The following is a 26,472-nucleotide window of genomic DNA, read 5'->3' as shown; positions in this document are numbered from 1 at the left end:
AAGGCCTATAGTGAAAAGTATACCATCCCCACTGTGAAGCATGGTGGTGGCTCTCTGATGTTTTGGGGGTGTGTGAGCTCTAAAGGCACGGGGAATCTTGTGAAAATTGACGGCAAGATGAATGCAGCATGTTATCAGAAAATACTGGCAGACAATTTGCATTCTTCTGCACGAAAGCTGCACATGGGATGCTCTTGGACTTTCCAACATGACAATGACCCTAAGCACAAGGCCAAGTTGACCCACTAGTGGTTACAGCAGAAAAAGGTGAAGGTTCTGGAGTGGCCATCACAGTCTCCTGACCTTAATATCATCGAGCCACTCTGGGGAGATCTCAAACGTGCGGTTCATGCAAGACGACCAAAGACTTTGCATGACCTGGAGGCATTTTGCCAAGACGAATGGGTAGCTATGCCACCTGCAAGAATTTGGGGCCTCATAGACAACTATTACAAAAGACTGCACGCTGTCATTGATGCTAAAGGGGGCAATATACAGCATTAAGAACTAAGGGTATGCAGACTTTTGAACGGGGTCATTTCATTTTTTTCTTTGTTGCCATGTTTTGTTTTATGATTGTGCCATTCTGTTATAACCTACAGTTGAATATGAATCCCATAAGAAATAAAAGAAATGTGTTTTGCTTGCTCACTCATGTTTTCTTTAAAAATGGTACATATATTACCAATTCTCCAAGGGTATGCAAACTTTTGAGCACAACTGTATGTAAGACTCTAGAGATCAACCATTTTGTTACACAGTTTTAGGTAAAAGCCAGCCCACAGCTGAATAGTAAACTCTTACCAAAACAATAACATTACATAGCAAATTAGCCGAGCACTAACGTGGATTTCAGATGTAAAATGACCATTTGTAAAAAATAAATCCATCTCCACACTTGATCACTATTCATGATAGTAAGAGCGACAAACAATCTGCATAATTCCACACAATTGTAGGTAAAAGTGGGCCCGCAGCTGATTAGCAAAACTATTTCAAGACAATAACATTAGCTAGCAGGTTAGCAGAGGCCTACAGCTGTGCACTGGGTGTACACCGTAGCTACAACACAAAACTCTGTATTTGAACTCTCGGTAGCAGATAAATCCACAAATAATCAAACACACTAACAGGTTGTGATTCTGAAGTGCCAGATTGTCCCAACAAAGTGGGAACTGCACCATCTTTCAGGAGTAACCATCTTGAAAATCTGGCATTGTGGTTGTACTGCTAAATAATTAAAATCCATTTTAACCACTGATTCTTTAATTCGTCTGCCTTTGGAAGTCCAAACAAAGAGGTTTTGCTTTTGCAGTGAAGAAAACAGTGTCTTCTCGACATGGCAACACTAACCCAACTCATCCTGGCCTCGGCTATAAATACATTTGTTTGAGGGCGGGCCAAAGTAGCCCTTAGTGCATTATGCATTATGCAAATATGTTACATAGTGATGTAGATACTTTACGGAAGAAATGGCTGGACTACAATCCAGACATTTCTTGTAGTTCTTGAGCAGTGTTGTCTGTGGGAGTGAATAACTCCCTTTTGCGTGGACTTTGTGCTTTGTAACTTTGCAGACTTTTTACATGCACAAACAGCTATATTGCACACTAAGGGAGAGGTAAAATCCCAAAAAGCATAATACGGCCTCTTTAAAAAAAATTCTGACATTCCAATTCCAATGTCTGAATATTCTTAAGAATGAAAAAGTTCATTGCTCTTTGAAAGGGTGTACTTGCATTATTATGCTATTACATTATCATTATATCAGTGGCATAAAATTGTCTTAAAATTACAATAATTTTGTTTATCGCAATTATTTCTGGGACAACATATCGTCCAACAAAAGTAGTTATCGTGACAGGCTTATGTGACATTTTATAATCATTAAATCAGTTTTCTTGTAGAAAATGCTATTAATTGTTCTTCGAATATTTATGAACACAACATGGACACAAAGATTGCATTTCTACAAACTTGACGTGTTTTAAAATTGATTTTTAAAGGATTTTTCATTTTTATCACCTCAGACAAACTTTTATTGCCAATGATCCAACTAATGACCAATTAAAAAGAACCAACTCAAGAGTCATTTGTTTGTGACTCATGTTACACTCCTTTCATTGAAAATATGTGACTCAAAAGAACCTTGTTAACGATTCATTCATTGCTAAAAGGAAACAGTGTCAGAGGATTTTAATGGTCTTCCATCTGCATCCACACAATGAAGATGTTCAAGAACCGAACATCATGAAAAGAATTTGTTAATCATTCCAGTACAGGCTGATATCCACTGAACTCTAGAAGCTTCTCAATCAAAACTAATGACACAGAAACAAGATGATGTGTAAAGAGAAGTATTTAAACTACACACACAACACACTGGAACATTTTTTACATTCCTACAGAAGAAATGAGCGACCCCTGACTGCTTTAAACCACACACACACACAGTGAGGTGTAAATGCGTATGTTGTTCCCATTGGCAGTAGTTGTCCTCTAAACCGGCCACTATTAACTGAGTGAAATAAGACGAGGAAGTTTTCTATCAGCCAAACACACAATTGAGATTGTTCTTCAGGTCAGACTCAAGTATAGGCCAGTATAAATATAACACACACGTTCACACATGCAGCTCAAGGATTGTTTACACGAGAAATGTCGAGCAGGATGATGTCACTTTCTCAAGAAGATATCCTGCGTATCAGTGCGGTCATATGACAAACATGTGCAGATGCTATAGTGTAAGGCTCTTTATCACATCTCACAGCACTACTGCATGAACAGACAAGTATTTTTATAGAATGTTACCAAGCTATAATCTAGGTCCACTAGTTTAGTTATAAATCAATTATTAGAACGATTAATGGACTATTCAGGCAGTTAATGCAATTATTGATCAACAATTCAGGCTTTTTTACTTGAAGCTTTGTTGGGTTCACAATAATCAACAGTGTACTTGTAAGAAAGCTACAAAAGTCAAACTTACTACTGTGAAACATCCTGCTCAAGCCGTGCTTGTGAAGGTGGTTCGGGTCGATCAGCTTGTTCTTCCAAACTTTCATTATCGGACTCAAACTGGTAGGGCAAAAACCAACGCCATTGTTACCATAGTTACAATAATGTTACAGCTGTTCAGGAGGCCTGAAACTCGGTTATGGTAAGGGCATTACATTTCCGACATACGCTCTACACGGTTGACCAATCACAACAGACTAGGCCAGCTGACCAATCAGAGCAGACTGGTCTTTTCGGAAAGGGGGGCTTAATTTGATTAAAAACTGTGGAGACTGTGAATCAGAATCAAGGCAAACGATTATTACAGTCACTTGAAAAGAGAAAAACTTCATTAAATAGTGAGTACACATCTAATAACATTAGTGTAGGTGAACAGAGCTGTTTATAACATCTCATAACACACTCATTCTGATGCTGCAAACTCTTATTTACTATCGCTTTTACTATTGCTTGAATCAACACATAAATGAATTAACGTTCAGTGTGGGGATGGGGGCATGGTCGTGTGTCCGTTTGCGGGAGAGAGGGAGTGGTGTGGCTCGTCAAGCTGGTTAGCATACTTTCTAACACTTGTTTCTCATTACAGTGATGGTGGAGAGAGCCCTTAAAAGCAGCCAAAAATGGCAGAGAAGACAGAGAGAGAATGAGTGTGCAGTGTTGCCGTCTGTTATGTTGAATGTTTGTTATATTGAGTATTGTGAAGAAGTTTGTTTATTTTGAAAGTTAATTATTGAACTGAGTGAAAAGTCTGAAAAGAGTGCATCTGCTGCACACGAAGGCAAAGAGAATAAAAGGCTTACCTGAAGCGTCACTGCTCCCCGTCTCCTCCTTTCCATACCTGAACCCTGACGTTGTGTCACACTGGTGCCGAAATCCAGGAGAAATTCTAGGAGATACGTCGTCATGGAATCCTCACCACTAGGCAAGGTGATCAAGACCCTCACCGGCATCCAGCAAAACCAGCATCAAGCCCTCGTCGAGGTGTGGCTGGAGCAGGAACAGCGTTTCCAACTCCTGCTCCAGGCCCAAGTGGAGGACCGACGATGAGACACGAGGGGGTTGCTGCTGCTGCCACGGAGCCCACCCCGGCTGTCCAACCTCGTCAAAATGGGGCTGGACGACAATCCCGAAGCATACCTTGACCTCTTCAAGAAAACAGCCAAGGTGTGGATATGGCCGCCTGACCAGTGGGCGGCCCGACTGTTGCCACTACTCTCCACCGAAGCACAGCTTGTGGCCCAACAGCTCCCTGCAGCCAACCTCCTCATCTATGCTGACCTGAAGAGAGCCATCATGCAGTGAGTCGTCCGGACCCCCGAACAGAGCCGACAGCACTTCCGCTCCCTGAAGCTGGGCAAACACGGCCGCCCCGTTTGCCTTCGCGCAGCAGCTCTGGGACGCCTGCCGGAAATGGTTGCTGGCGGGGGAACCCCGTGGCACCCAGGACATCATGGACCAGGTGGTACTGGAACAGTTCGTCTCTCAGCTGCCCCGTGGTATGTCCGAGTGGGTCCAGTGCCACCGTCCGACATCGATGAAGGAAGCGGTCCAGCTGGCCTAAGTTTACACGGCAGCATTTCAGGGAAGCAGTGAACTCAGATTCTCTCTCTCTCTGTCTTCTCTCTCTCTCTCGCTCTCTCCCCTACCCCCAAAACCCGCCATGCCCGTCCTCTTTCCGTCTTATCCCTGCCCCCAGGAAACTGGGTGATCCTGTGCACAGGGTTCTCTCCCTCCCCCCCTCCCCCCCCGCCTGTGTCTCCTGCTAATTCTGTCTCTCTCCGCTATCCCTCCCAGGTTGGCGACCCTGGTCCCATGGGTTTAATAAACGATTTAATAAAACCCTGGAAAATATTATTCGTAAGTTTGTACGTGAGGATCCTAGAAATTGGGATAAATGGCTCAAACCGCTGTTATTTGCAGTTGATCTAAGGGGGAGAGACTGAAACTGTACCCGGCTAATGCACACTGTCATTGGGACGCTCATCCCTCGAGCGTGCACACTTAATGCAACTAGATTATAACGTGATGGCTCGCAACTTATTGAATCATACTATATGTCACTGTGCATTTCTTATCGTAAAGAAAATTGGCAATACGTAGATTTATTAATAAGAGAGTTTGTTTTTTTGTGAATTAAAGATGGATTGAAGTGAACAGGAAGGTGAGAGAGGGTAGTCTTCGCCCCATTACACACGGCAACAAAATAAGTTTTTGATTTGTTTATGTTTCCATTGATTATGCTTGTTTTCCAATACAAATATCAAAAACTTCTTTAAAACAACATACATTTACTTTAGCAGCTATACTGCAGAAGAAAAAAAATTATCTGAGAATGTTGAATATAATATAAAAAAATATATATATTTTAAAATATCTAAAAATCCTTTAAAAAAAAAAGATGCATTCACCTGAGAAACAGCATATAATATATTTAGACTTGCTTTTAGAGAATAGATCTTGAATATAAGTATATTTTGTCTTTACAGCACTCACAGAAGTGTATCCAAGTTAAAAAGTACACGTATATACAAAATACACTTATAATTAAGAAACATTTACTTGAGAAACAACATATAAGTTATTTAGACTTGCTTTAAGAAAATGTATCTTGTTTGAAAGATTTTTAGATATTTTAAAAATGTAAAACAAGACAAAATCACTTGATGACAATAGGATTTTTACTGAATTAAACTTAAGTATTTTTTCCCCTTTAATTCAGTGAATGTCATTTAGAGGTATTTTTAAAAGATGATTTTGTCAGTCATGTGACGCCATGCGGGGTTCGGACGTGTGAACGGCGAGCTCTGCACACTTTGCTAGTTTTGATACTTTTAATGATATAAGCCGGTGAGATTTGATACACCCTGATCATAACTTCTAGGAAGACAACATGCCAAAGAATTCAAAATCCTCAGGCTCTGGAGACATTAAAAGACACTTACGTGCTCAAGCTGACACACCCCCAGAGGCCTCGGACCAGGGAGTCAATTTGGCTGGAGAGGTGAAAGAGATTAGGCGTGAATTGCTGAACGTTTCGGTAATGCTGACAAAGGTCGTTGCTCACTTGGAGGATCTTGCTGCAATACGTCGATCGATCACTACCATGGAGATGAAATTCACTGAGATGGTTACAAGAGTAAAGGATGTCATGAAACGGATCGATTATCTGGAGTCATCAGAGAGGGAATTAGCTGCTAATCCGCTAGTGACCAAAGCAGACTTAGAGACATAGTCAGCAGAACAACATCTGAATTGTTGGAATTCCTGAGCGAGCAGAGGGTCAGGATATGGTGGAATTTCTGGACAGGCTATTTCCGAGTCTGCTCAACATAACAGGCCATAAGCTGGAAATCGAGCAAGCTCACAGAGTTCCGGCTCGGCGATCCACTGAGGGAGACAGGCTCCAATCAATTCTGGCCAAATTTCTGAGATCATCCAATAAAGATCTTGTGTTACGCGAGGCGAGGAGTAAAGGAAGTTTCTTGGAAGAACCACAACATTTTCTTGTTTCGAGGCTTTGCGAATTCGACAAGAGAGAAACGTGATCGACTTAAGGAATGCAAGAAACTCTTACATCAACGGAAGGTCGCTTTTGCACTGATGTTTCCAGGCAAATTGAGAATAGATGCTAAGGATGTGCTGGTTCCGCCTAGTGGCTAGAGTTTGTTTTATGTAGTAACACTCCTTTGGGACAGTGTTGTGGATTAATCTGTATGTTCTTTGTGCTTATGCCTCCTATTGGTTGGAGTTTGTTTTGTGGAGTATTTCTTGCAGGACATTGGAGTGATTAGGTCATTTGTTGCACTCATGTAACAGTCGAACAGGCCTGACTCACTGAACATTCGTTTGACTGCCTGGGGGGCGGGACGTGGTCATGTGTCTGTCACTGGTGAGAGAGGAAGCGGTAAAGGCCATCACCTGGTGATTGTTGATATTAAACACCTGTGTCTCGTTTCAGTGACGACGGAGACGAGCTTTAAAAGCCTGCCAGAGTGACAGACCGGGAGAGGGAGTCTCAGTCACGCAGACCTATTGTTACGAGAAGCAGAACGCTGCAAAGATGTTGATTTAATATTTGAGTTTATGTTGTCGGTTATCACTGAAGCTGATGAGTGTAATCTGACATAGTCCTGAAAAGGCAGAGGTGTGACTGGAAACCTGAGAAATAAAACAGACTTATGTGGACTGCAACCCTGACTCCCGCTTCCTTCTTGGTGGAACTTTTACACTGCCTCAGGAAACTGAACAGCTTTTTTTTCTTTTTTTTTTGTGCTGGTTCCTCTAGCGGCTCAAGCTTGTTTTGTGGAGGAACACACCTTCGGGACAGTTATGTGGATGAATCTACATGTTCTTTGTGTTTATCCCACCTATTGGCTAGAGAAAACTTTTGATTATCTTTTGTTGTGTAATTCTGTCTCACAAAATTTGAATAGAAACACCGGACTTGAGCAAAGTTGTCGTGGGGGCTCTCATAGGCGTACATGGACTGTTTGAGTTTAGAGGGGTGGACACCAGTTGGCGCTGTCATGCGCAGGGTTAATGCGCACGTTTTTCTTTTTTCTGTTTTTTTGGTTCTGGGGGAAGTTTGGAGTTTGATTGTTGCACTAATGTTGGAATGTGGTCTTTATAATTTTGTTTTTGACACACAATCAATTTTTTCTCATATGTCAAAATGTCAAATGTTAATATGAGTGGATTGTCTCTCTCCATGTGGAATGTGAATGGGTTGGGGCACCCCATAAGAAGAAAGGTTATTTCTCTTCTTAAACGTAATAAATATGATATAGTGTTTCTTCAAGAAACACATCTTTCTCCGCAGGAAGCTGAAAAATTTGGGAAGATATGTGGTGGACAGGTTTTCTTTAGTGCTGGCTCAAGTAAGAGCAGGGGAGTCATTACACTGATAAGTAAACATCTACAATTCAAATGTCTCAAACAGATTAAAGATAAATTAGGGGAGAAAATGGACACCATGCAAGGAGCAGACATGTGAGCGACGAGCTCTGCGCACTTTGCTGAATTTTTGATTATTCTCATGTTATAATCTGGTGAAATTTGATACACCCAGTTACACATTTGTCCTTTGTTGCAAAACATGGCAAAGAAGTCAAAATCCTCAGGCTCGGGAGACATTAAAAGATACTTACGTGTTCAGGATGAAAGCCCCGACAGGCCTACAGACCGGGGACTCGATTTGGATGGTGCGGCGAGAGAGGAGATCCAGCGTCAGTTGTCCAACATGTCAATGATGTTGACGAAGATTCTTGCTGACTTGGAGGATCTCGCTGTAATACGTCGATCGATCACGGTGATGGAAATAAAATTCTCTGAGTTAGGTACAAGAGTGTCTGATGTTGAAAAATGAATCGATTTTCTGGAATCTTCGGAGAGGGAATTATCCGCTAATCCACCCGCGACCAAAGTTGATCTGGAACATCTCCTTGAAAAGCTTGAAGATCTTGAAAATAGAAGCCGCAGAAATAACATTCGAATTGTTGGAATTCCTGAGCATGAGGAGGGCAGAGATATGGTGAAATTCCTGGACGAGCTTTTCCCCGAGTCTGCTCGACATAACAGGCCACAAGCTGGAAATCGAGCGAGCTCACAGAGTCCCGGCTCACAGATCTGCTGAGGGAAACAGGCCCAGATCGATTCTGGCCAGATTTCTGAGATCATCCGATAAAGATCTTGTGTTGCGCCAGGCGAGGAGCAAAGGGAAGCTTTCTTGGAAGAACCATAATGTTTTCTTGTTCCCAGACTTTGCGAGTTCGACAAGAGAGAAACGCGATCGGTTCAAGGAATGTAAGAAACTCTTACATCAGAAAAAGATCTCGTTTGCTCTGATGTTTCCTGCCAAACTGAGAATAGAAACGAAGGTCAGTCGCAAAGTATTTACATGTCCAAATCTGGCAATGTCTTTTATAGAATCAATGACTGAATAAACCATTGGATGCTTCTCATGTGAGTAGGCCTGACTCGCTGTACCTAACTCTTGAGGAAGCTGGATGAAATTTTGGGTTTTTTGCGTTGGCTCCGCCGTGTGGCTGGAGCTTGTTTTGTGAATAACACTTTTCCTTAAAGAAACTTTTGCATTGATGGAAGATTACATTTGCATTGAAGTTCCTGGCCAGTTGAGAGTGGACACTACGGATGACCGCAAAATATTTACATGCTCACACAAAGGATGTCTTTTATAAAGCTGACGGATTATGTAAGTCATGGTATATACTTTTATGCGGCCTCCGAGTGAATTGACTTGACCATCCGGGGAACCGGGATGCCGGTTTTGTTTCTTTTTGTGTTGGTTCCGCCTAGCGGCTGGAGCTTGTTCTATTGAATAACACTCATTTGGAACAGCTGTGGATTAATCTGTTCGTTCTTCGTGCTTATTCCTCCTGCTGGCTGTAGTTTGTTTTGAGTTTTTTTTTTTTTTTTTTAACGGGACATTTGAATTATTACGTCATCCGCTGAACTCATAACAGCTGGCTCACGGAACATTCGTTTGTCTGTCCGAGGAATCTGAACGGTTTTATATCAGCTGGAATTTGTTTTGTGGAAGATCACATCCTTGAGACAGTTCTGTGAATGAATCTACACATTTTTTGTGTTCATTCTTCCTATTAACTGGGTTTATTTCACAAAGTATTTTCTGTTATGTAATTTTGCCTCACAAATTTGTGAGGCAAAATTGAGCAATCCGATGGCAAAGTTGTCGTGGGGACTCATGTGCGTTCATGGACCTTTTGAGTTTAGAGGGATTGTCGCCGGTTGGCGCTTTCGTGCGCGGGGTTAATGCGCACGTTTTTTTTTTTTTTTCTGTTTGTTTTGTTCCGGGGGATGTTCGGGGGTTGATTGTTTCACTAATGGGGAATGTGGTCTTCATAATTTTGTTTTTCACACACAATTTTTTATTTTTATTATATCAATATGTCAAATGTTAATATGAGTGGATTATCTCTCTCCACATGGAATGTGAATGGGTTGGGGCACCCCATAAAAAGAAGGAAGGTTATTACTTTTCTTAAACGTAAGAAATATGATATAGTGTTTCTTCAGGAAACACATCTCTCCCCGCAGGAAGCTGAAAAATTTGGGAAGATATGAGGTGGACATGTTTTCTTTAGTGTTGGCTCAAGTAAGAGCAAAGGAGTCATTATATTGATTAATAAACATTTGCAATTCAAATTTCTCAAACAGATTAAAGATAAACTAGGAAGAGTAATTATTGTTTTAGCTGAAATTCAAGGGCAAAGTCTGATTTTGGCTAATATTTACGCACCTAACGTTGACGATCAGGGCTTTTTTATAGATCTTGAAGGGATGTTGCAAACCGCTGGCACCCCTCATGATATAATATTGGGAGGAGACTTTAATCTTTTGATGGATTCAGTCCTTGATCATAGTGAAGCTAAAGTGTGTAAACCTCCTAGAGCAACATTGATGCAGGATGTGTAAAAATCTTGGTCTTTCGGATATTTGGAGACTTTTGAACCCATCCGGTAGGGACTATACATTTTTTTCATCAGTCTTTAAGATTTATTCTAGAATAGATTTTTTTTTTTATATCCAAATCCCTTATTTCATCTGTTGTTGATTGCTCAATTGGAAACATTTTAGTCTCAGATCACGCCCTGGTGAGTTTAGAGGTGATGCCACATATAGAGAAAAAGAAATCATATAGTTGGCGCCTTAATGTGTCCCTTTTACAAAATCCTAATTTCCAACAAATGTTAAAGACTGAAATCAATGTTTATATGGAGACCAACTGGTCCTCAGTATCCTCTGTGGGCGTGGCTTGGGAGGCACTTAAGGCGGTTCTTAGGGGCCGGATCATACAGTATGCCTCATTCATCAAAAAATCCAAAGCACGAGAACTCGTGGAGTTGGAAGGAAATATTAAAAGTGCCGAGGCAGAGCTGAAGCGCCGTATGTCATCTGATGGCCTCAGAGAATTAACCCGATTGAAATATAGATATAATACTATTTTGTCACGGAAAGTGGAGTTTTGGTTATTCAGGGCAAGACAATCATACTTTGAGTCGGGTGACAAAGCAGGGAAGCTTTTGGCTAGATATATAAAGCAGAGAGAGTCTTTTTCTACCACTTTTTACCTCTTTATGCCTTCAAAGAATTCTATATTGATCTTTATAGTTCCACGTCTTCATCTACTGATGAAGATATTAGAAACTTTGTGGAACCATTAGATCTTCCTAAACTGACAACTGAGCAAAAAAACTCTTGATTCTGAGATAAACTTGGAGGAGCTTAACGAGGTAATTAAGTCCCTACTTACTGGCAAGGCTCCGGGGCCAGATGGTTTTGCCGCAGAATTTTTTAGATCCTATGCTACAGAATTGGCCCCACTTTTGTTAGAGGTTTATACGGAATCATTAAAGAATGGAAAGCTTCCTCCAACCATGACACAAGCCTGGATCAGTCTGATTCTTAAAAAGGACAAAGATCCAAGCGAGTGTAAAAGTTACCATCCAATCTCCCTGATCCAACTAGATGTAAAAATATTGTCAAAAATTTTGGCTAACCGATTAAATAAGGTTATGACATCTCTTATACATATAGATCAGGTGGGGTTTATTCAGGGCCGTAGCTCTTCTGATAACATCAGGCGTTTCATCAGTATCATGTGGTCAGTGGCGAATGTTCAATCTCCGGTCGCTGCCATCTCACTTGACGGCGAAAAGGCATTTGATATGATAGAATGGGATTATCTTTATAAGATTTTGGAAATGTATGGGTTCGGGAGTACATTTATTGGTTGGATTAAGTTACTTTATAAACACCCTGTAGCAGCGGTACAAACAAATGTATTAATTTCAGATTATTTTACTCTGGATAGGGGCACCCGGCAGGGTTGCCCTCTTTCCCCATTATTGTTCTGTCTTGCCCTGGAACCATTAGCAGCCACGATAAGAAAGGAAGATGATTTTCCAGGGGTGGTGGCAGGAGGTAGGGCCCATAAGCTTTTGCTTTATGCAGATGATAATTTATTATTCGTCTCCGACCCTACTGGATCTATGCCTTGCTTCCACAGAATTATTAATTCCTTTTCCAAGTTCTCAGGATACAGAGTTAACTGGTCTCAATCCGAAGCTTTGTCTCTGACAGTGTACTGCCCGATAACGGCTTTTCAACCGGCACCTTTCAGTTGCCCAAACAGGGCATTAAGTATTTGGGTATTTTATTCCCAGCAAATTTGTGTGATTTAGTTGTTAATTTGTGTTAATTTTGGCCATTTTAATAAAAAGGTTTTCGAGCGATGTGGGCAGGTGGGCTTCATTACATTTACCTATGATTGGGAAGGTTAATGTTATTAAAATGAATTGTATTCCAAAATTCAAAAACCTGCTACAGTCTCTCCCTATAGATGTCCCCCTCTCTTATTTCAAGCAATTTGATAGCATAGCGAAGTGCTTCATTTGGAATGGTAAACGTCCCAGATTACATTTCAGTAAACTAAATAGTCCGACTGACAAAGGTGGGTTCGGCCTACCCAAGATTTTGTTTTATTATTATGCATTCGGTCTCAGACATTTGGCTCATTGGTCGCTTCCACCTGAGAGAGCCCCTCCCACATGCTCAGTAAACTATACTCATTTATACACACCAGTTTAAATGATGGAATGTCCCTTACCTCAGCTAACAAAGTCTTTCTCGGATGCCATGTTTGTTGTTTACAGAAGCGTCGCAGGGATTAGGTTGCTATGGGGATGCTGCTTTCTTTCGAGCTGCACATATACGAGAGTAAAATGTACATCGCTTATCCAGTACATTTAAGCAGGAACCCAGCTTTCTCGCAGTAAGCCACATTCTCACAATAACCCACTTTTTTGGTATCCATCTAAACGTACTGACAGAACGGTTTGCTCATCAAATGTGATCAATTTGTGTCCACATTCAACAGCGCCACCCAATGTATTCTGTTATAACTGTGAGTTTTAGTTTGCACATTCAGGATTTAACATGCATCTCACTGTATATATGGCCAGCAAAGCAAAACTTTGCGAAATAATTATTGCAAAACAAATACTCAAGTATTCGACTACTCATGCACATCCCTAGTGATTACTGCTTTTGGAAAAGGTCATGAGGCATCAGTGTAGTACTCCCAACTAATTCAGAGTCTGGGGGAAGGAGCTTTAACTTCTATTAAGAGATTATGGGAGAAAGATTTAAACTTGATATTGGAGGAGGGAGTGTGGGCTAGGATTTAAAAAAACATCAAGTCTGCATCTAGAGGTGCAAGGGTGCGCCTTATGCAATTCAAGATTTTACATCAATTCTATTGGACCCCTTCTAGATTGAATAAGCTTGGTCTTAAAGACACACCCACCTGCTGGCGATGTCAATCAGAAGATGGAGACACAACCCATGTCTTTTAGTGGCATGTTAAGATCCAAGAATTTTGGTTGAAAGTTCAGAGTTTTATGTGTGATGCATTGGGCAATCAAATTTCATTTTGCCCCGGACTCTGTATTTTAGGCGATGGGGCAGTCATTAATATAGAGAATAAGCACATAAAAAAATTGGGTCCTAACCAGCATCATGATTGCCAGACAAATAGATTTAAGGGGATGGAAGTCGACTGGAGCACCCCCATTTTAGGAGTGGTGCCCGGAGATGGGGAGGGTGGTGGCTTTTGAAGAAGGGTCATCTAGAAGACTGGGTAATTTGGACTTGTTTGTGGTGAAATGGGGCAAACATCTGGCACTTTTGGAGGGCTCTCGGGGAGGGGCAGAGGAGAGAGAGGTGTAGTGGTTAATGTGATTATTATAATTTTTTTGTTTTTTTGTGTGTCTATAAGCATGTGTGTGGGGGGGGGGGGGATCAATAGTGGAGGTTAAGTATTCATTCTTTTTCTAAATGTGTTGCTTTTCTTTGTTTAATATATGAATCAATAATAAAAAAAATAAATCACAAAAAGATGATTTTTTCCTCTTTATTGTTAGTAAGCACATTTAATACAACATTTAAGTCAGGGCACAAGCTGAATAATCGTTTAAGAGCTAATGATTAATTGTTGCAATAATCACCGAATAGTCTAATAATCATTCTAATCATCGTTAGATTAATCGATTATCTAAATAATCGTTAGTTGCAGCCCCACAGGCAAATGATTGACAGGTGATGAATACAGTGATGAAAACACTAGAAACCTCTTTCACAGAAACACACACACACACACACACACACACACACACGGAATTGTGATTAAAACAGTGAAGCAGCACTTCTGGACATGTAGTATGCATGCATGAATGTAACACACAACAGTCACCGGACACACAACAACATTAAAGAGTGAATAAAAACATCCCCGCTGTGTGTGACGTGTGTTTCAGTGTTTGACATTCTCTAAAATACTTTCACAATCTCTCCTGTCAACATACAAACAGAATTTGTTCGTTCATGAAACAAACAGTACATACTCATCTTTCATACCTGCACACTTTATACTAAAGACACTGATTGATTTTGACAAGAGTGACCAAGATACTCAAAGTCATGCAGCTTTTGAACAACATGAGGCTGAGTGAATGATGACTGAATTATCATTCTGAAAAACGTATCCAGGCCTGTGACGTTATAATAACGAACTCTCACCATGACAACTGTACAATACACAAACAACAACAATGCTTTAGAAAGGGGTTTACATCTCGGACCCTAAAATATGTGTGGCATCATATAGGCAGCACCATGTCGTCACAGTGACAGATGCAGCATTTATAGAGATAAAGCAAGTGATTCACTTCAGCAAGAGCAAATGATTGAAGTGAAAGTGCAGAAAGTGTTCGTTTGTGCAGTCAAAACAAGACACGAAAACTCCGTGAAATAAACAGTGAAACTGCCCCGCCCTGTTGCTTTCCTCCATTCACACATTCTATAAAGAGCTGTTATCTCTTTATACGGGCATAAACAAACATAAACGAGCGTTAGACGAGAAATAAAGCGTTTAACTGCGAGCATTCAAAGAGTTAAGCGTTTAAAAAGCGCAAAGCTGCAAATAACGACTCGACTCACTTTCAGAGACATTCACATCGGAAGCCGCTTTTAATGAAGCGTCCCGAAGTTAAAATAACACATGTGTCATGATGTATAGACGTGTAATGACAGATGATGATCAATAATAACTGATCGATCAGGAGAGTCTCGCGTTCAGAATGTTTTCTAAGACAGCATGAAAAGTGTCAATGAGTCTCTGAATCACATGAAAAAAGTCGTTGAAATCGTTACCTGTGAGTTTGATAAAATCCAGCTGTTGAAATGAACTCTTCTGTGTCGATGTTTCTGCGACTTTATCCGTTTTTCATGCGTTATTTCCCCTCCACCCGTATTCTGGCAGGTCCCGCCTTCTGCGTTCTGATTGGCTACTAAGAGCTACTTACAATCGGTCTGTGATTGGCCAGTTGAGAAGTCGTTCATATCGCCTTAGTAATCATAATAAACAGAGGGACATCATATCGTAACCACCCCATTTCTGAGGGTCTTACTGGGGGAAACGGATGTGGGATGAACTTCCGCCGAAAGTCGTTCTTTAGCATTCGCTAACGTAGGCAGCGGTCATTTAGACCCCGTTTACAGCTGGTATTAGGATGTGATTCGGATGATCCGATGACAAGTGATCAGCACTATATACAGGTGTAAATAGGGTGCAAAACCTTTTGTGATGGATTCACAAATAACACATTCGGAGGTAGTCAAAAACACATTTGAAACTCTGTAAACACCGTCCTGGATGCAGTAAAGCGCCACTCCTTATCTATCAATCAACCGCTGCACTAAATCAAGAGTTTAAACTGTTCATGACTCTGGTGACACATGGTTTTAAAAGGAAATAACTGTCCGATCGGGAAAATTTGAAAAATAGATTACATATACATGTACGAGATCTTTACGGATCTTCTTCAGTGTCTTCATGTGCACTTACAGTAGATGAAATTTCAGCTGTAACTGGTGTGACATTTTCCCATGCTGCTTTGTCTTTTGTGACATTTTCCCGAGTTATTAATGTATGATGTAGTGATGCTATATGTCACAAGTGCTCACAGTTGATGCATTTGTGCACCAAAAGCGATGTGTCTCATCTGACCACATGTGATCGAGATACATCTTAATACTGTGATGATGTGCATTAATTACAATACCTGTTGTTCTTCAAGAATCAAATAGATGGCACTGTGTTACAGCAAATGGTTCGTGAAACGGACGTACAAGACCAATATGTTATGTGCGATCAATCAATAAACAGAGACATGTTGAGATATGAGTCAAAAAGTGAGTCATTTTATTTTGAATCATTGAACAAATGAACAAATACCAGCCATAAACAAGGTCTTAGTGAGTATTGTATTTTGTTTTGTTCAAGTTGTTTCGGCTAGAACACGTTACGATGTCCTTATAGAGATGTGTGGTTCGTGGCACTACATACAACCTGAGGCCACTTGTTTAAATCTTACTCCCAAACCTCTATTAAAGATGGAACGGCTATCCGTATATTGTCCTTATTAAGCTCCATCAAACTGTGCTGCTCACAAATCTAGAAATATTACGGAAGCTCTGAACCGCAAGGTGGAAAAAAATAAAAATAACAGTGAAAAAATATATATATAAAAATAGTGTCTCAGTTCCTTCCTGAGCCTAAGTCTTAAGTTGTTTTTCTCTCTTCCTAAAAATGTTTTTTTCTCTCTTCCAAAATTTTTTCTTCTCTCTTCAAAAAAATATTTTTTTCTCTGTAAAATATGAATGAACACCGCTACGAAAAAATTAAGGAACGTACAACGCAACTACAACTGTGCTTACTTCTTAGCGGAAGTACCTCCCACATTTCGCGCAAAGCATCACGGGGCGTAGGAATAAGGTGTATAACATTCCTGTAAAGTAATCCAATGTTAAAGGCGATGTGTCCAAGCACGAATCTAAAAAAACTAATCACCGTAGAAAAACACAGGTAAATCCAGCCAGCGGGGCAAACAGCAAGCATGGAGGAAATCCTGGAACATTGTGAATCGTTTAACAAATCACCTTGGAGAACGAATACTCCTCAAACCATAGTTCCTACCCCTATATACCCAACCGTGTGCACCAAACACGGTCATTTTTTATTAAATCCACTTTTTAACCCTCCTGTTATCTTTGGGGTCAATTTGACCACATTCAGTGTTTAAGGTCTCTAAATACATGACTGACTTATTTAATGACTTTTCCTAATTTAATGGGGACAACTGGGTAAACATAAAATTAACATGATGATATGTTTTCAATGTCCTGTACACATTTTGTAGCATTAGTGCTCTCTGGGGTCAATAAAAAATTTCAATCATATAAGAAATATCAACATTTTACACACATTTGTTTTGGTTGTTTTGGATGATATTGAGGTCACTATAACATGCAATTTTATAATCTTCAAAAAAACTTCCCTCTGCTTCAGGGCCCTAACCTAACATAACCATACCTGTAGTATTGCAAGAACCACTGATAGTTCACAAAACATGGAGGAGGGGAAAACATAATTCCCACGAGTATTTTGATATTTCCCGTGCCGTGGGGGAGGGGAAACATAATTCTGGCGAGGACATTGATAGTTCACCCAACATAGGGGAGGAGCAAACATATAGAAGCTTGCACAGCAGCCTTCTAAACCATTTCTCTTGGTGCTCTGTGGGCTCTCTCTTTATGCTCTCTCGCAGTTGAAAGTGACCTCTAAGCAAAGGTTTTCTGTCAATGAGGTTTTGTCACAGTTCTTTGACTGTGAATGTGACATAAACTACGTTTCCATCCAAGGATTTTTTGCGAAAAAAGTTTTAGCGCATCAAAATAAAGCTGATGGAAATGCAAATTATTGCTAAAATTGTGTGTCGACATAATATTTTTCCGTTTAGCTCTAGCGCATAAACTCTATGTTGATACATCAAATGTTGCGAAAAACTGGTTTGGAAACACTTTTTGTTGAAAAAATTGGCATTAAGGCAAAAATGTAGTGTCACATGACAGAATTTGCCCCAATCGTTAGCCTGTGTTAATCATGATGACCTTGAAAGCCAATTTATTGTGCACGATTATGGATTGATCTTAATGGCATAGATCTGATCACTGCAAGCATGACACTTCCAGGAGTGCCAACACAAATATCTCATTTCAAGACATGCACATTTGACAAGTGCACGGAGAACAAATTAATGGACACCCTTTGTGATTAACTTAATCGCGGTAGACGATTAATAAAAGTTGCTTTTTTACACCATTCAAAATAATAGACAGCAGTCACGGAATTAGCCCACAATACAAAAAACATATCATTTCTCTGCACAAAGATGTTTTAAATTAAAAATATATGCACAATACTAGAAGAAAAGCTTCAGTGTGCTTTTCTGGAACAATAGCCCAATTCTATAAAATTATTGTTTGGTTTACTTTTGAAAAAATAATTTTATATTAAATGAAATATAAATTACCAAACGAAAACGCATTCAATTAAAAAAATAAATTACCAAAAAAATAAATAAAAAAATAATATTTTTAGACCTATATATGCCTTTTCTTTACACAAACTTAAATTAGCCATACCCTGTTCTGTAGACGAATAAAGTCAGCTGAATGACATTTTCTACACTTCAAGACTCTAAACTATCAGAACTATTTGTCCAATGTGGAGTTCACTTTCAGAAAATGAACTTTTGAACATTTTAAAACTTTTAAATATTTTAAATCTAACCCTCTTTACCTCGGATCGCTGAGCTTCTTCAGAAAATGTAAATTGAATTATGACAAATTAATTTGAGATGATAATCAAGTTCAGTTGGTCGTTAAAAGTTGTGGGACAAATATACGGGACATAATGCAGTTGAGATGGCAATACTTTAGATTAGATGATTGTTCAAAATAGCCTATTGAATATCAGGAATGTATCATACGTAAACCCTGATATTACACTGCATCAATTTTTCTTTAATATCTGTGCACACAGCATATACACATCGATAGATGGTCCTTATACTAGACTGAAAGTTTCCCCACCACTTGGTGCAGGTTGCCACCTTGAACAGGGCCATGACGATTTGCTTTCGAGTCGGAACCTACGATAGGCGCAACATCAGGACCAATATTACAGTCCTATCAGAAGGGCAACTGCTCCCTTTTGATTGCAATTCCTCCTCTTCTGACTGCATTTATTTGTGAAATTAAAATGCCAGTTAGCTGGTTAATTTCAATGAATTGTCTCAGTACTCTCCCCATTTTACCAAAACTTCAGAGGAATAAAAATAGGGACATCTGGCGAATTAGCGATAAACACACATTTCTGTATGGAAACGGCTTAAGGGCAGATTTCTTTTGCGCTAAACCAAAACTTATGCGACAAAGTGATTTTTTTAGGCATGACGTCATCACGCACACCATTTTTATCGATAAAGGCCATTTGAATGGAAACAGGCAGAAGACGGCAAATTTCGCACAAATTTTTTTACGCATTTTCACTTTGTTGATAACAAAATAGTGCGAAAAGTGGATGGAAACTAGGCTATAGAGGAGAATGTGTCTGAGACAGAGGATAATGTTGAGGAGGACCCTGATTATGAGGCATCCTCCTCTTATGAGAATGAGATTCTTAGTGTTGACCCTCCTGTTGTCTCTCAACCACCAGTAGGCACATTACCTTCCAAAAATGGAAAGTTATTATGGTCCCTTTCCCCAGTTGAATGACAGGCTAGACTTAGTGCTGCTAATTTCATTAAAATGGTTCCAGGCCCCACCAGATACGCTGTCAGCCATGTCCAAGACATAAAATCAGCATCTGAGCTCTTCGTAACACCATCAATCGAAAAGGATATACTTGAGATGACAAACTTAGAGGGGAGGCGCGTGTATGGGGACAGTTGAAAAAACTTGGATGTGACCCATTTTCAAGCCTACATTGGGTTGCTCATTTTGGCAGGAGTGTACAAGTCAAAAGGAGAAGCAACAGCAAGACATTGGAATGCTGACACTGGAAGGACAATATTTCCAGCCACTATGTCTCTAAAGACATTCCATGTTTTCTCCCGTGTCATACGCTTTGATGACAGAGAAACAAGGCAGGGCCGACGAGAGCGTGACGAACTCACAGCAATACGGGATGTATGAGATAAGTGGGTCCAGTGATTACCCTTCCTTTACAATCCAGGCCCCATGTCACTGTGGATAAATGTCTGGTTGCATTTTGTGGGCGCTGTCCTTTCAGACAATACATACCAAGCAAACTGGCCAAATACGGAATCAAAATATGGGCAGCATGTGATGCACAGTCCAGCTATGCCTGGAATATGCAGGTGTACAATTGGTAAATCCCCTGGGGAAGCACCTGAAACAAAATCAGGGCATGAGAGTGGTACTAGACATGGCTGAAAGACTGAATGGTTATAACATTACATTTGATAATTTTTTCACATCGTACGCCCTGTGTGAGGAACTGCTGAAAAGGAAGGTTGCCATGTTGGGGACAGTGAGAAAAAACAACCTGGAGCTTCCCTCTGAGCTTCTTGCGATGAAGAACAGGAAGGTAACATCTTCAATGTTTGCCTTCATTGGCAGAGCCACTGTCATCTCCTATTGCCCAAAGAAAGGGAAAAATGTCTTGCTGATGAGTACCATGCACAAAAATGCTGTCCTGAGCACCAGAGAAGACAGAAAACCACAAATGGTCTTGGACTACAACGAGACATAGGGAGGGTTGATAATCTGGACAAGGTCACAGCCACCTACAGCTGCCGACGCATGACTGCCTGTTGGCCCCTTGTCATTTTCTTCAACATCATTGATGTGAGTGCCTACAATGCCTTTGTATTATGGAGCGAAATAAATAAGGATTGGAACAGCGGAAAACTGAGTCGAAGGAGAATTTTCCTGGAGCAGATGGGTTATGCGCTGGTGAAACCACATATCAAGAGAAGGCGGTGCCTTCCAAGAGCATCAACAGCTGCTGCAACTGTTGTGAAGGACATCCAAATGGAGACACACACCCCAGTGTTTCAAACTGCAGGCAGGAAACGTGGCAGGTGCCAGGTTTGTCCCAACAGAAATGACTCTAAGACCAGCAACACCAGTGTGAAATGCAAGAAATGCGTCAGCAAGGAGCACACACACATGTATGTATGTTTTATTTAAAGGGCTATTTAGGTAGTCAGCAAAGAAACATAAAGTACCTGACACATAAACTTGGGTAAAAATCATATTCTGGAGGTTTAAATTGCTGTGGACCCCAAGGATAAAAGATGTTAGTAAATTTGAGGATAACAGGAGGGTTAAACAAACATTCATTTATAACAAAAAAAGAATACAATATAGCATTTAAACACTAGGGGGAGCTTAATACCAATCTACATAAAAATGTTAAGGAGATTACACATTTTAACAGTTTTGATTGCCTTTTGTTTCATAGAATAACGGATTGAATCGATATAATGTTCAATTTCCTTTCTGGAAGCTATAGTTTTTTTGTTTTAGAAGAAATTTTACATTTGTGACCAAACGCGGTCATGTGGGATGAGGAAGTGAAGAGGAGAAGACATATACAGGAAGTAACAGGTTAACACAGCATAGCATTCTGGGTAATGGAGTTTTACTAGGAAAACGGGGCATAGGAATAAGGGTTGCAGAAAAACAAACAGCCACTAAGTTCGAAGTTCAGTGCGAATTTTAAATGGTTAACATTTGACAAGACAAAACTATCAGATGCATTTAAATCAGCTGTTTAGTGCTTTGTTTATTAATATTATAATGGGGGCGATGTAATAGTGTATGAATGTGTGTTTTTACTCTCTTCTGTCCTACTCAACTGATAGACCTATTTACTATAAAATATATTCCATACAGGTAAATATACGTAATATGTAACATCACCTCTTTTATTTAACTTCTTATCATTAATTAATTCTGCAATTAGTTTTTAATAATTTAGAACATTTAACTATAGGTAGAGTGTTTAAACATAAATTAAATTATCATGATGTGTGCTTGTGTAGCAAACTTAATATCAAGACATTAAAAGTCATGTAAATTACGTTTATTAAAAATAATATATCAAATGAACAATTTGAACAAAGGAATAGTTCACCCCAAAATGAAAACTCTCTCATCATTTACTCACCCTCTTGTAATCCCAGATGTGTATGGCTTTCTTTTTTCTCCAGAACACAAATTAAGATTTTTAGAAGAATATTTCAGCTCTGTAGGCCCATAAAATGCAAGTAAATAAAGCCAGCATAAAAGTAATGCATAAGACTCCAGTGGTTTAATCCATGTCTTCAGAAGTGATATGATAGGTGTGAGTGAGTGAGTGAGAAACAGATCTAAATATATTTCTAAAATATTAAATATTAAAATATTTTTCTGTTTCTAGGAATATGGTAAGAAATAATTGAAGTTTTTATATTTCCTTGCTTACAGAAATCTGAGAAATACACTGCCAACTGTGAATTAAAAATGTTGTTTTCCAACCTAATCTATTAATTATAATAATGCATCTGTCACCAATTATTATTTAATCAATTCAAGTTCTGCTTTAAATTGAATAAAATTACCTTGAAATATTTTCAGTTCCAATGGTGGCTATGTGCTTACCATCAGTTCACTATACTTAGCAATATTGCAGTCAGGACTTTGACCAAAAAAAAAACAAAAAAAAATCTATCTACATTACTGCTGCCTGGCTTCAAATGTAAGCTTCTCCCCTATGGAAATGAACAACTGTTTTGTTTTTTGTTTTTTCAGATAAATGGGTGATTTTGTAACTATAGCCACTTGAATAAATTTCTGAATAAAAATTTCCAAACTGAATTTCTTCACATTCCATCTCCACGTAATAATGTATTTCTTTTCCACAGCATTCTCAGAAAAGTCTGAAATAATTCATTACAAAAAAATACATATTCTCCCATGAGAAGTGGTGGTTACCTTGATATTTTGTATTCTTATATTTGGCATACAGTCAGTGAAACCATAGATGTGGGAGCCAGGCAAAATCGGTTTGTCATAAACAAATTCTCATTCATATCACTCATTATTGTTTGGGACAAAGTGATGTCACATATAATTAATTATTTTCTTTCCAGTACATTTAATTCAGCCATTTACATTTAATAAAAAGAAAAAATAGCTTTTCTACTGTCGGATTGGCAAAGTGTCAGAAGTTAGAATCACCCTAATGCCTTATCTTGAAGGTGGATAAGATAACCATCCAATCAGAAGGTGTCGTCAAGCCTTCTGATTCGTCCAAACATTTGACGTCTAAATATAAGTTGCCGGTGTCGTGAGCAATCGAGTCCCCCCTGAAAATCGGGTCTCCGGGGGGTATCCGTTTGTAATGCCTGATGAAAAACCTATGGTGTTATCGCAATAACTTGCAGCTGCGTTAGCTTGATTTAGCCTGCATGCTAACAGTTTTTTTTTTCAGCAGTACAGATTCCTGCTGTATTGTACTATAACGTCTCGGTTACATACGTAACCTCGGTTCCCTGAGATGAAGGGAACGAAACTTTGCGTTTATTAACGCATATGGGGAGTGCTTTTTACACAACCTAGTTGAAACCTCTCTACAATAATGGCAATATTCTAATATTGGCTATGGTGTTTGAGCCCCGCTTGTTTTGGAGCAAAACTGTCCACTATAAAAACAGGTGCACAAACACCATTTCCTCAGAATTTCTGACTGAGAACAAGGAGCGCATTGCTTGTGCCTCAAGAACTCTAAGTCTTGTAGTGCGGCTAGCGTTCGCAATGTCTCGTTCCCTTCATCTCAGGGAACTGAGGTTACGTACATAACCGAGACGTTCCCTTACAACTCAGTACATGGGAACAGAATCCCATCACGCCGCACTTCACGACATAACCTCCCAGAAAGTAAGCATGATGCCGCAGTCTTGTGGGATGGAGACTGACATGAGTATGCCGCAGTGAGTGACCCTCATGTTGGGCCAGGAGGGGAGCACTCAGAATGAATATATGAACTATAGTCATACAGTATGAATTAACTCCTTCACAAACCCATTCGGGAAGGGAGTTTATTTATAATGTAAGTGCTTGTGACTGACTTATATTAAAATACAACGACCTGAATGCAGGCGATTGTGTAAAATGATGGGGAGCTCGTCCTTAAAGGGAGGAGCATAGTTATATGTATTTGGCCAATGAATAGCAAGCACTCTAAACAGAGAGGACTTGTGAAGAAAGAGATGTTACATCTTGGTTGTAAAACCTTGCGAATGTGTTTTGAGAAGACCATCCTGCTGCAAAACATATGTCTTGTAAGGACACACCATTCGTCCGTGCCCATGAGGAGGTCATGTCTCTAGCTGAGTGTGCTTTAACACCAATTGGGCAAATCTTACCCTGCGACTCATAAACCAGGGCAATTGCATCGATAATCCAGTGAGAAAGTCTTTGCTTGGAGACGGACATTCCTTTCATGCGTCCTCCATAGCATACAGTGAGCTGTCTCTATCATTTCCGGAAACCATGGCTGGTTGGGCCATTTCGGCGCAACCAATAGAATTGCTTACTTGTTCTCTCGGACTTTGCATATGACAGAATGAATCAGGCATACTGGGGGGAAATGCATATTTGCGTTTCGCCGGCCATTTGTGTGCCATTGTGTTCGCTCCCAGCAGGGCTTGTGACTTAGAGTACCAGAGGAGACAGTGGGTATTCCCCACTGAGGCAAATAGATCGATTTCTGCTTTGCAGAATATTTCCCAAATTCTCAATACAGTTTGAGGTCTCCATCGTCCGGTATCACCCCTCGGCAGTGACAGTAGGTCAGCACCATAATTCAGGTGTCCTGGGACATGCAGTATGTCGCTCTCAGGGAGATGAGATGACGCTCGCTCCATAGGGACGAGGCGACTCGTCAGTCTCAACAGTGGTGGTGAATGAATTCCGCCTTATCAGTTTATATATGCCACAACTGTCTGTTGTCTGAGCGAACCAGGACAGGACAGTTCACTATTTCTGACTGTAAAGCCTTTTAGGCTAGAAATACAGCCGATAGCTCTAGGTGGTTGATGTGCCGCTCATTCTTCGCCCCTGTCCAGATGCTGAAAGTCGGGCGTCCATCGCACACTGCCCTCAACCTGTGTTGGAAGCATCTGTAGTCACCACTTTCTACCTGACAACTTGCCCCAGCCCAATACCTTGCTGTTAAAATGCAGAAGCTGTCCGTGGTGCTAAAGCAGCTATACAGCGGCAGGATACAGTGATGTGCATACGCCCTTGGCGCCAAGCATGTCTTGGCAAACAGCACTTCAGCCAGCACTGAAGACGTCTCATGTGTAAGAGACCTAATGGAATGATGGCAGATACCATCGCCATAAATCCCAATGCTTTCTGAAACAGCTTCAGTGGAAGTGTTCTTCCCAGTTTGAACTGAGACAGACACTGTAGAATGGCCTGAACACGCTCGCTTGTGAGGTGCGCGTGCCCGCTCGTAGAGTCAAGGCGGACTACCAAAAAGGAGATTTGTTGGCTGGGGGAGAGCATACTCTTTGCCCAGTTCACATTGAGGCCCAAGCTGTTTAGATGCTGAAGCAGCAAGTCTCTGTGCTGAGCCTCTGATTGTGCCAGTAACAGCCAGTTGTCGAGGTAGTTCAAGATGCGCATGCCACTTAGTCTCATAGGGGCGAGAACCACATCGATGCACACTGTGAATGTGCGAGGAGCCAGAGACAGTCCAAAGGACAGGACCTTTGAATTGATACGCTGTTTCCTCGAACGCAAATCTCAAAAACATCCTGTGATGTCGTACAATTTGGATATGAAAGTACGCATCCTTCAGATCTAGTGACACAAACCAATCATGTGGGAGTACATGTGATAAGATCGGTTTCTGAGTAATCATTTGGAACGGGCACTTTGTAAGTGAACGATTTAATTGTCTCAGATCCAGGATCGGCCGAAGCCTGCCATTTTTCTTTGAGACAAGAAAATAATGGCTGTAAAACCTTTTTTGGGCTTGACAATTTGGCACAATTTGTAACACTGCCGTGTCTTCGGACGAAACCGTGGAAGACAGAAAACCATTGAAACGTGGTGGCTGGTGTGCAAATTGTATCGTATAACCATGTTCGATAATTTTTTGCACCCATTCTGAAATACCCATTAGGGCTCGCCACGCATCCGCGTAACAGGATAGAGGGCAATTTGGTTTTTTTACCGTATGATATAATGCGTTTCTCACTATAGGGAAGCGGTTGCACATAATGTGTGTGCTTTGAAGAGGAAAAGGGCTCTTTATTGAGAATGTGTGAGCATCTCATGCATTTGCAATGAATGCTGTATTCTTTTTTGCACTTATTGCTTTTTTATTGCATTTCTTTGAGTGCAAGACACAGGAACAACATATTGAACAATATTGTGAACAACAATATTCCTTTCCCGACAAACAGTAGTGGGGTTATGGGGAACAGT

General features: G+C 40.3%; 1 protein-coding gene and 1 pseudogene across 3 annotated transcripts in view; one reads left to right on the top strand and one right to left on the bottom strand.

The window, feature by feature from the left end:
* The window catches only part of LOC127437008 (protein kinase C and casein kinase substrate in neurons protein 2-like), a 50,693-nt gene extending 35,288 nt beyond the window's left edge, over positions 1-15,405 (bottom strand). For 2 of the 3 annotated variants that reach the window (XM_051691592.1, XM_051691593.1), the window contains exon 1: positions 15,271-15,405. The gene's annotated coding sequence lies outside the window, so the exon portion shown is untranslated. The remainder of the gene's footprint in view (positions 1-15,270) is intronic. The other variant, XM_051691594.1, reaches the window with a different exon arrangement.
* LOC127436625 (piggyBac transposable element-derived protein 4-like) lies at positions 4,126-21,464 on the top strand (annotated as a pseudogene).
* Positions 21,465-26,472: the final 5,008 nt, after the last annotated feature.

The sequence above is a fragment of the Myxocyprinus asiaticus genome, chromosome 47 (genome assembly GCF_019703515.2).
Source record: "Myxocyprinus asiaticus isolate MX2 ecotype Aquarium Trade chromosome 47, UBuf_Myxa_2, whole genome shotgun sequence".
Lineage (NCBI taxonomy): Eukaryota > Metazoa > Chordata > Actinopteri > Cypriniformes > Catostomidae > Myxocyprinus > Myxocyprinus asiaticus.
Note: the sequence above shows the minus strand (reverse complement) of the source record. Positions and strands in the feature narration are given on the sequence as shown.